At 39.3% G+C, this 11,044-nt stretch overlaps 1 protein-coding gene across 1 annotated transcript in view; it reads left to right on the top strand.

The window, feature by feature from the left end:
- The first annotated feature begins 398 nt into the window (after positions 1-398).
- Positions 399-11,044, top strand: part of TDRD15 (tudor domain containing 15) — a 260,315-nt gene continuing 249,669 nt past the window's right edge. The window contains exon 1 of the transcript XR_002141543.2: positions 399-526. The gene's annotated coding sequence lies outside the window, so the exon portion shown is untranslated. The remainder of the gene's footprint in view (positions 527-11,044) is intronic.

The raw sequence follows: 11,044 nt of genomic DNA, 5'->3' as shown, positions 1-11,044 counted from the left end.
CTCAATAACTGACCATTACTTTTGCTAATCTGTAAATTCATTAGGGACTCCTGAGTTCCTATCTTGGGCGGCCACATGGTGGGTCTGTCTGCATGCTCTACAATCCTTGTATAACCAGAGAAGTGGGGTGACCCCACCCCTATGTGCACCCTGATGACAAACCAACATTCTCTACACCACCCTAGCCCCACTCAGAGACCCCGTATAAGGCTCTAATCCAGGTCTAATTGATAGGCTAAAGCCTATCTCAGACGGACAAGGCTGTGAGGTTGTCCACATGGAGCTCGGAGCTCAGATTGGGCATCACCCTCCCCGGGCGCCACGCAGCCTCCGCCCCCGCTCTGGGCAGGAGGAACTGTGCCCAACTGTGAACCTGCCACTCCCCTTGAAGCCTCCACGCTCTGCGCATGCACCCTGGGGCATAAAAGGTGGGGGGTGGGGAGCGAGCGACCTTAAGTTTACTGCCATCTTAGGTCCTGGCACTCTTTAAGAGCTTCGGGAAGAACGGCCTGGCCAGCGCTTGTCCGTAAGTCTGCGTATTTTCTGTCAGCCTGCTCTGGGCTGTTTTCTGGTGCCCTTCCCACCCCCTCCACTTTTGTCCCTTGAACCGTCGCAGCGTTGGTCCCAGAGTGGGTGCCAGCCCTCTGTCCCCTGCGGGGGCATCTGCGCAGCCCCGGGGGTCCTCTCTGCCCTCTAATGGCGTCAGCTGCTCAACCTCTGCATGGGTACCAGTGCCCCTGCCTCGAAAAATGCGGGTTTCAGGGAGCGTATCGCCCAGGGTCGTCTCTGTGATGGCTGAGACTATGGCCAGGTGTTTTTACTAATGGAGATGGAAAGACAGAAAGACTACGCAAGCGCTCTTCTGAAGAAACTTAGCTGAGTCACATGATGTCGTAATACTTTAATACACATTCAGAAGTAACTTTTTACTTCTTGGAATTTTGAAGAAGAAATGCAAACGCTTTGCGGCTTGTCAGCTAAACGGAAGGCCAAGTTAATCCTTCTTCTGCCCTTCCATGTCTCTCTCTTCCTTTACGCTGTCCGCTGTGTGCATATAAGCACATATTCGTGTACACACGCAGGGTATTGTGTTAGTGTTCTCCACACCTTACTCTGACCTCCCTTTCTGCCCCCGCCCAGCTCTACAGGATTCCTAAGACCTATTCGTCAGAGCTAATGAAGGTAGAGTTACTGGTTTTGTTTTTGTTACTATTTTTTTTTTGTAATTGAAAGCATAAAAGAGGTCTTCCGTAATCTCCACCATTAGTACACACTTAGGTTGCGTGGTGTGTGTGTTTTATAGCTTCACTGAGGTATAATTGAGGTACAACAAACTGCACCTGAACTGTACAATTTGATGACATTTGAAACACACACTCATGAAACCACTATAATCAGGATCATAAACCTTTCCATCACGCCCAAAAGTTTATTATGGCCCCTCCCCAGGCAACGCTGATCTGCTTTCTGTCACTATAAATTAGTTTGCATTTTCTGGAATTTCATATAAATGGAATACAGTATGCATTCTCCTAGCTTTCACTTAGGATAATTATTTTGAGATTCATCGATGTTGTAGTGTGTATTAATACTTTGTCCCTTTTTTTGTGTGTGTAGAAAGCATCTTTTTAAAAATTTAAGTTAGCCAACATATAGTACATGATTAGTTTCAGATGTAGAGTACTTTTCCCTGTTTATTGCTGATCACTTGCCATTGTATGGCCTACAACCATAATGTGGTTCCACTTCAATAAGAGACAAACTATGGTTATTCAGATTTGAGTATTTTGTAGACATTTTCTCAAAAGTGAGTGAAGCAATCTTGATACTTTAAGGAAAAATGACAGTATTTATTGATGATAAAATTCACTTAAAGCCAAAATTAAGTCGAAAAACTTGTGCCTGCCACTGCAAGCTTTAGAGCTTCCGAATACTCAAGTTGTCTGATGAGGTTGGTTGTGATATTTGATTTTTGAGATGTTTGAGTAATGCAGTATGTCAGTTTATGGAAGTTCTGCATAATTCTGAACCAATATTTTCAAGCAAATCAATGTAGGACCTTTAAAATCGTCCATATATTAAAATTCCATTCAAAGCTCAAGATGAAGGGATTTTAAGGTCCGAGTACAAAAAACTCACTTATAGGGTTTAGTATTTCCATATTGTAAATAATGTCTATGAAACCACCCCTTATTGAGTTTTTGTGACCATCAAGAGTGTGTTCAGTTATATGAAAAAGCTATTAAAATACTATTCTCTTCTCTTATATGTGTATAGCCAGATTTTATTCACATACTTTACCGCAAAATAGCCTATTGCAACACATTGTAGAGGCCCCTCAGAGAATCTAGCTATTTTCTATTAAGTGGACACTGGGATTTGCAAAAATTGTAAAACTGTGTCCCTATTTTCACTGACTTTTTGGTTTTGAAAAATATCTTTCATAAAAACATTTAATGGGTTTATTATGATTTTGAAATATTTAAAAAATGTTTTTCTAATATGGTAAACATTGACAGAAGCTACATAAACACTCTTTGGTGTCTGTCTTGGCTTGGGCTGCCCTGACAAAATGCCTTACACTGGGTGGCCCATAAACAACAAATTTATTTCTTACAATCCTACATGGTAGGAAGTCCAAGATCAAGATGTTAGCAGATCTGGTGAGGGCCTACTTCCTGGCTTATAGATCTTAGATGCCTGTGTTCTCCTGGTATCCCTGTATAGGAGTCTCTTGTGACTCCTGCAGGGTCACTAATCACATTCCTGAGGGCTCCATCCTCATGCTTTCATCTAATCCTAAAGGGCCACCCAAAGGCCCCACCTTCTAATACCACCACATTGGGAGATAGAGTTTCAATGTATGACCTGGAGGGGGGAGGCACAAAAACTCAGCCCATAACAAAGTCCTCATTAACTTTTTAGGAGCATAAGTGTCCTGAGACCAAATATTTGAGAACCACTGGTTTAATAGAACTTTTTTTGGTGTTGGAGAAAGAGGTTAGGGTGGGGTCCAGAGAATGCTTCACCTAAAAGGGAGCCCAAAAACTTGAAGGCGGTAAGAAAGCGAGCTGTGCTTGGAAGACAGTAAGCCCAAAACCCAGATGCAGGAAGTTCAAGGAATAGAAGGCGCTGTAGTTGTGAAATGAGTGTAGCAGGAACAAGGTAACAGAAAAGTGTGGGTGTGTGGTGGTGGGGGGGGGTCCTGGTGGCAGTGGTTGGATCTTGTAGGACTTCCTAAGCCATTGTAATGGCTTTAGTTTTCGCTCTGTAATTCGAAGCTACTGAAGTTTTTGGGCATAGTAGTGCATGTTGTGTCCTATGTTTTATGTATTTTTTATTTTTATTTTTTTATTTTTTTGTGTCCTATATTTTAAAAAGGTCTTTATGGTTACAGAGAATAGTCATGGAGTGGTGGGGTTAAGGATAGAAGCAGGAAGACAAGGTAGGTGTCTGGTATTAGAGATGACAGAGGAAGGTAGTTTGGGCCAGGGTTGTATCAGCAGAGATGGAAGAAAGCATCAGAATTTTTATGTGCTGAGGATAAACCTGGTAGGATTTCCTGCTGGATTATGTGTAGGATACAAAAAAGTGCGGTCAAGTATGATTGAAGATAATTGGCCTGAGCGAATCTTATATCTTATATGTGGTAGATTATATTGATTTTAATTTTGTTCTAGCCTTATTACTTTTCCTTATCTTATACATTAACTTTTTTTGTAGCCTCTTGTCTCTTGAAAGCTTTCTTTAGCCAAAAACAAATTCCTCTTAATTCTTTTAGGTAGTTAAAAAAAATGTTTTAATCTGTCTAGTATTTATTTTTGCTTTCAGCAAAGCAGTGTTTCTTAGCCTTCACACTATTGACATTTTGGGCTGGACAAAAGAACAAAAGTTCTTTTTGTTGTTGTTGTTGTTGTTGTTGTTGTTGTTAGGGGTGGGCTCTTCTGTGCACTCTATGATACTTAGCATCTCTGGCCTCTACCTGCTGCATGCCAGTAGCTACTCCTGCCCCCATCCTGGCCCAGTTAGGACAAATATATCTGTAGACATTGCCAAATGTTCCCTATGGGACAAAAAGGCCCTTGTTTGAGGAATGTTAAATGGAAGATCTGGGTTTAAAATATGCAGATTAAAAAAATATACTGTTTTGTTTCCACTGCATCAGTGTCCTAAAAGACCTGACTCTAGAAATCAATCTGAATAGAGAAGAAAGGAGAAGGAAAACCAGGACACACACAGATGCTTAATTTGAATCAGTCTTTTGGAACACGGTAACCTTGCCAGAGTACCTGCTAGTCAGTTTCATCAGAGCTATGTTTACTTTTGGAAAAAGGGAGAATTAGTGAACGAATTCTATTCCATAAGGTGCTTTCCCCATTTTTGTTTGTAGGTCTGTTTTGGATTTGTATCTTCGACTTTTAGTGCTTGTCCATAGTGATGTGGTTTAGTTGAAAGAGCAGTGTTTCACTCATATGTGGAACATCGGAATAGCAGGGAGGACCACAGGGGAAGGGAGGGAATACTGAACAGGAAGAAATCAGAGGGAGACCAACAATGAGAGACTCTGGACTCTGGGAAACAGAGGGTTACAGAGGGGAGGGGGCTGGGATAACCGGGTGATAGGTATTAAGGAGGGCACGTGTTGTTATGAGTGCTGGATGTTCTTGCAAGTAATGAATTGTTGAACACTACATCAAAAACTAATGTACTATATGCTGGCTAACTGAACGTAATAAAAAGAACAGTGTGAAACAGCGGGAGTAATGTACGTAGAGAACTGGACTGGATCAAAACCTAAATTCAAGCTCCTAAATCTCTTATCTTCACTTCTTTCGTCTGAAAAGTGACCATTTTATTGTGGAGATGAGTTAAACTAATGTACTGAAAACCTCTTTAAAAATATGAAGTGTGATAAGGAGCTACTCATATAAGGAAGGACATTTACACTTCTATTAGAGAATTTAAAACTTTAAAATTTAAAGTTACGTGTATGGATCAATTATGTTTCTATTGGATCCCACTGGTCTAGACGTATTAGATGTGAATTCATGGACAGTTGCCAAACGGTAAGAGGGACATCTGTAATATGTGTATTCTATAGAATCCGGGAATTTTAGTGTGGGAAGGGCTTTCCATATCTATTCTTCTAGCATTCATAGATTGTATTTTCCACAAGCCTAAGGAGAGCTGTGATGCTGTGAATTTTTACTTAAATTTAACCTAGGAGTTTGAAATTTTGATTTGAATTTTTAAAAAGTCTTTAAAAAAATTCAAATAGGATAAATGTAAAAGACATAAGCACTAATTATCATCAGATTAATTTATTAAGTTGTGGTTTTATCTTTATTTGAACCTGTATTTGATCCTGTATAATTGTGGAACTATTACGTATGTCTGAGCCTGATTTTTCTCACTACTACTGTGCTATCCAACACAATAATAAAGTTACATGATGAAGACAGTGTTAATCAGAATAGTTTTGGTATTCTCATTTACTGGCTTTATCATAAGTAAAATGTATCAATTTATGAAATTATTAGATTGCCACTTATGAATCCAATATAAAGGTCTTATGTTTTCTATTTCTGCATCTTCTATTAGGTTAAGAAGGATTTTTGCTGCTATTGTTGCCAAAAAAAAAATTTGGAAAAACTCTAATTCAACCCTCTCATTTTACAAATTTAGAGTCTGATTCTAAGGAACTATTCCCCAAATCTCACACAACTGAATCTCCACTAAAACTCCTTTCCTGATGTCTTAATCTTGTGTAGGCAAAGGATTTCCATGAATATGATAATAGTCTAAAGAATAGAATATTGAGTAAAGGTGGTTTGATCTAGAACATCTTGATTTAAATTACGTCTTTAAATGTCCATTGTATAAAAACACTGCTTAAAAACATGTTTTTTAAATTTAATTCTTTATTCTAGTTAACACAGTGTAATATTGGTTTCGGGAATAGAATTCAGTGATTTATCACTTACATATAACACCCAGTGCTCAACACTACGAGTGCCCTCCTTAATGCCCATCACCCATTTAACCCGTTCCTCTGCCCACCTCCCCTCCAGCATCCCTCAGTTTGTTTTCTATAGTTAAAATCCTTATGGTTTGTCTCCCTCTCTGTTATCTTATTTTTCCTTCCTTTCACCTGTGTTCATCTGTTTTGTTTCTTAAATTCCACATATGAGGGAAATCATATGGTATGTCTTTCTGACTTATTTCACTTAGCATTTTACCCTGTAGGTCCATCTGTGTTGTTGAAAATGGCAAGAGTTCATTCTTTTTGATGGCTGAGTAACTGTGTGTGTGCATGTGTATGTGTGTATGTATGTATAATCACCTCTTTATCCATCCCAGTCGATGGACATTTGGGTTCTTTCCATACTTTGGCTATTGATAATGCTATAAACATTGGGGTGCATGTACCCCTTCAAATCTGTAATTTTGTATCCTTTGGGTAAATATTTGCAATTGCTGAGTCATAGGGTAGTTCTATTTTTAACTTTTTGAGGAACCTCTGTACTGTTTTCCAGAGTGGCTGCACCAGTTTGCATTCCCACCAACATGTAAGAGGGTCCCTTTTCTCCGCGTCCTTGCCAACATCTGTTTCTGGTGTTGTTAATTGTAGCCATTCTGTCAGGTGTGAGGTGGTATCTCATAGGGTTTTGATTTGTATTTCCCTGATGAGTAATGTTGAGCGTCTTTTCATGTGTTTGTTAGCCGTCTGTAGGTCTTTGGAAAGATGTCTATTCATGTCTGTTGCCTGTTTAATTGGATTATCTGGTTTTTTGGGGTGTTGAAGTTGGTAAATTCTTTAGATTTTGAATACTACCCCTTTATCAGACATGTCCTTTGCAAATATCTTCTCCCATTCTGTAGGTTCCCTTTTAGTTGTTTCCTTACTGTACAGAAGCTTTTTATCTTGATGAAGTCCCAGTAGTTCATTTTTGCTTTTGTTCCCGTTGCCTCTGGTGATGTGTCTAGTAAGTTGCTATGCTGATGTCAAAGAGATTGCTGCCTGTGTTTGCTAGGATTTTGATGGTTTCCTCTCACATTTAGGTCTTCCATCGTGTATATTGTAAGAAAGTGGTACAGTTTCATTCTACGTGCTGCTGTCCAACTTTCCCAGCACCACTTATTGAAAAGACTGTCTTTTTTCCATTGGATATTATTTCCTGCTTTGTTGAAGATCAGTTGAACACGTTTGGTCTTAAATTCCCTGTTTGTTTTCTTCCCCTAATTTTCTCTGGATTGTTAGTTTGAGCTTCAAAAATACAAGGGTAGGAGCTTTATCTGTGGCACTGGAAACTTTCTTCATGATCCTATTAACTATTGAAGCAGGTGAAGGCAGGTGAAGGAAGCTAACTGATACCCACAGAATAGGTTATTCTGTTTACCCAGTCAAGAATCTTTTCCAGGGAGCCTGGGTGGCTCAGTCGATTGGGCTCCCAGCTCTTGATTTTTGGCTCAGGTCATGATATAAGGGTTGTGAGGTTGAGCCCAGCATCAGATTCCACACCCAGCGTAGAGATTTGAGATTCTCTCTTCCTCTCCCTCTGCCCCTACCTGCTCTTAAAAAAACAAAAACAAAAACTTTTCCACAGTGGGGAGCTTTGGTGACCATCACACAGGACTTACAAACTTATATGTTGATTCTCAGGGGCTCATCCATATTTCTCTTCTTCAGACTTTTAGTAAATCCTGTGGTCTTTCTCCATCGGAATTACTAATCATCCTGCAGAATTAGTTATTGTCCACTAATAGGAATAGATTCTTTTTTTTTTAATGTGTTTTTATTATATTATGTTAGTCGCCATACAGTACATCCCTGGTTTCTGATGCAAAGTTCGATGATTCATTAGTTGCGTATAACACCCAGTGCACCATGTAATACGTGCCCTCCTTACTACCCATCACCAGTCTATCCCATTCCCCCACCCCCCTCCCCTCTGAGGCCCTCAGTTTGTTCCTCAGAGTCCATAGTATCTCATGCCTCACTCCCCCTTCTGATTACCCCCCCCTTCTTTATCCCTTTCTTCCCCTACTGATCTTCCTAGTTCTTATGTTCGATAGATGAGAGAAATCATACGGAGCTCCAGGAATAGATTCTTTTTTTTTTTTTTTTTTTTTTTTTTTTTTTTTTTTTTTTTTTTTTTTTTTTTTAAAAACCCAACATACACCCCCCACATTNCTCCAACAATTGTTGTTTCTTGCCTTGTCTATCTTTGCCATTCTAACTGGCGTAAGGTGGTATCTCAGTGTGGTTTTGATTTGAATTTCCCTGATGGCTAATGATTTTGAACATTTTTTCATGTGTCTGTTAGCCATTTGTATGTCTTCATTGGAAAAGTGTCTGTTCATATCTTCTGCCCATTTTATGATTTGTTTATTTGTTTCTCGTGTATTGAGTTTGAGAAGTTCTTTGTAGATCTTGGATACCAGTCCTTTATCTGTGGTGTCCTTTGCAAATATATTCTCCCATTCCGTGGGCTGTCTCTTAGTTTTTTTGACTGTTTCCTTGGCTGTGCAGAAGCTCTTTATCCTGATAAAGTCCCATAAGTTCATTTTATCTTTTATTTCTCTTGCCTTTGGAGATGTGTCGTGAAAAAGGTTGCTCTGGCCGATGTCATAGAAGTTGTTGCCTATGTTCTCCTCTAGAATTTTGATGGATTCCTGTCTCACATTGAGGTCTTTCATCCATTTTGGAGTTTATTTTTGTGTATGGTGTGAGAGAGTGGTCAAGTTTCATTCTTTTGCATGTAGCTGTCCAATTTTCCCAGCAATAGATTCTTAATACCAGTAATTTCTTCAAGCAAAGTAGATGTACTGTTCTCTCAACTGTGACTATTTCATTTTGTTTCTCAAGCAAGGCCTCTTGAGTACTTCAGCAATCCATTTCTAGATGTTGCTGGCATTAGGTGAGAGCATATGCAAACCAGGCTCAGATTTTTTTTTTTCTCCCTCCTGCTGGGAAACTCCACGTGAGGCCATTTGTATGGGTTGAGGGAGGGTTAACAGTGTGGAGGAATAGGCTCCTGGTAGTTTGCATATGCCATTCAACTGTGGGCTGTCTTTGGCCTTATACTGTATATACCCCTTCATTTAATGAAGAAGTCCTCCTGGCTACATTTGCTTTTTATACCTAAAAGTGGTGTGGTTCTTGAAAGACTTAAGTATCGTTTTTCCTTTTCCTATTTTCTCAGGCAAATGATCACATGACCCTTTGGGTGAATGCCAGGAAGAATATTTTTGTATTCTAGCACATGACCTCTCTTGAGTACCTGGTCTTCCCTCTATAAGGAATGATAGGTCTATGAACTGACTCAAGTCTGGGAATTGGAAAAGGCCTGTCACTTATAAAATATTCCCCAAATTCAGGCAAGAACCAACGTTTATCGTGATAGGATACAGCTCAATTCCAGTGGCTAGTTTCAGCTTTCAGGCTTAGGTGTTAAGTCTTAGAAAGGGCTTCTGTTCTGTTTCTCTGAGAGAATATGTATACTTTGATAAGATTTTATATTTCCTGTCCTCCATGTTTCTTTCATCTTTTATCTTTTTAATCTTCTGCGTTTTGGGGTATTCTCTCAAAATTTCCTTCTATTCCATTTATCTTTATTTTGTGTTGATTTTTTCCCCCATTGCAGTTTTACATTTCGTATGTGTATTTCTCCCTAATCTGAGTTGCTGCATCTTAATGACCACTTAGTCATATAAAAATGTGTTCTCTTTTGACCATTTGAAAACAGAAATCAGACTTCTGAGAAACAATTATTTGCTGTTTCATTCAATATATTTATTCCCTAGGGGAACATTTCCTTGGTTTTTTTTAAATTGGTTTTCTCTCTTGCTCTTTTTAAAAGTCCAGTATTTTTATTTTTTTTCATCATAGAAAGAAATTGATAGTTCTTAAGTGTTAACTCCAGGTCATGTAGGAATTGAGCTGTATCCTATCACGATAAATGTTGGTTCTTGCCTGAATTTGGGGAATATTTTATACGTGAATATTGGCTTTACTAGTTTTAGAATCCCAACAATCTAGAGAAAAATTAGCAAGAGCCATAGTTACAGTAGAGAGTTTTGCCTCTGTGCTAAAGATCTCTTCCCGCTCTACACTTTATGTGGCCAGCTATGCCAGTGACAAAGCTTGGATGTACCTAACTTACCTTAGGGTCTTTCCATGCCTGGCTTTCCTTAACGGTGTCCAGGACTTAGCCTGTTGTCCTGAATCAAAGAAGAATCCAGGAGTTGTATAATGATGCTGATAGGGTCCAAATGTTACTAATTGACAGAGTGGGGAGTACAAACATTGTGTCTCCTGTGGATTGACCCTCTGCCCTTGTGCCTAGCATTCACCCCTTTGGGTTATAGGTTGTTAGAAGTCTGCATGAGGGAAAGTAGTTCCTCTCACAGTAGAAGGAGGTCTCCAGTGGACTTTATTTGGCCTCCTTCTATTATACCACATCTGTCCAATATCTATTAGAAACTTGGAAATTTCTAGGAAAAAAGATTGCTCTCCTCTTTTCCAGTGATTATATATACTCGCTATTTTTCCTGCTCTCTTGGTTATTTCAATTGAATTTTCTTGAAAGTGGAAGGCAGTGAAGTTAGATACATTTTTATCTATCTTGTTCAATGTAATTTTTTTAAACCAGTATGTTCAATTTGATAAAAAATTACGTGCCTGTTTTTTTTGTTGTTGTTTTTGTTGGTTTTTTTTTTTTTTTTTTTTTTTTTTTTTTTTGGGGGAGAGGCGAGAGCATGTGTGTACATGAGGTGGGGGGGGGGGAAGGAGAAGGGGAGAGAGACTCTTAAGCAGGTTCCATGCCTAGCATGGAGCCTGACTCAGAGAGCTCTCTCTCATGACCCTGAGGGCTCTGTCTCACGACCCTGAGATCATGACCTGAGCCAAAAATCAAGAGTCCCTCACTTAACCAGCTGAGTCACCCAGGTGCCCCCAGGCATATAAAGATTTTAAGGTTTGTTTACATACCAAACTTATAATAAGGCTAATTTCAAATTTATAGAAGGCTTATTTCATTTA

Source organism: Ailuropoda melanoleuca, chromosome 4 (genome assembly GCF_002007445.2).
Source record: "Ailuropoda melanoleuca isolate Jingjing chromosome 4, ASM200744v2, whole genome shotgun sequence".
Classification (NCBI taxonomy): Eukaryota; Metazoa; Chordata; class Mammalia; order Carnivora; family Ursidae; genus Ailuropoda; species Ailuropoda melanoleuca.
The sequence above is the reverse complement of the archived record's forward strand: the minus strand, read 5'-3'. Positions and strand labels throughout refer to the sequence as shown.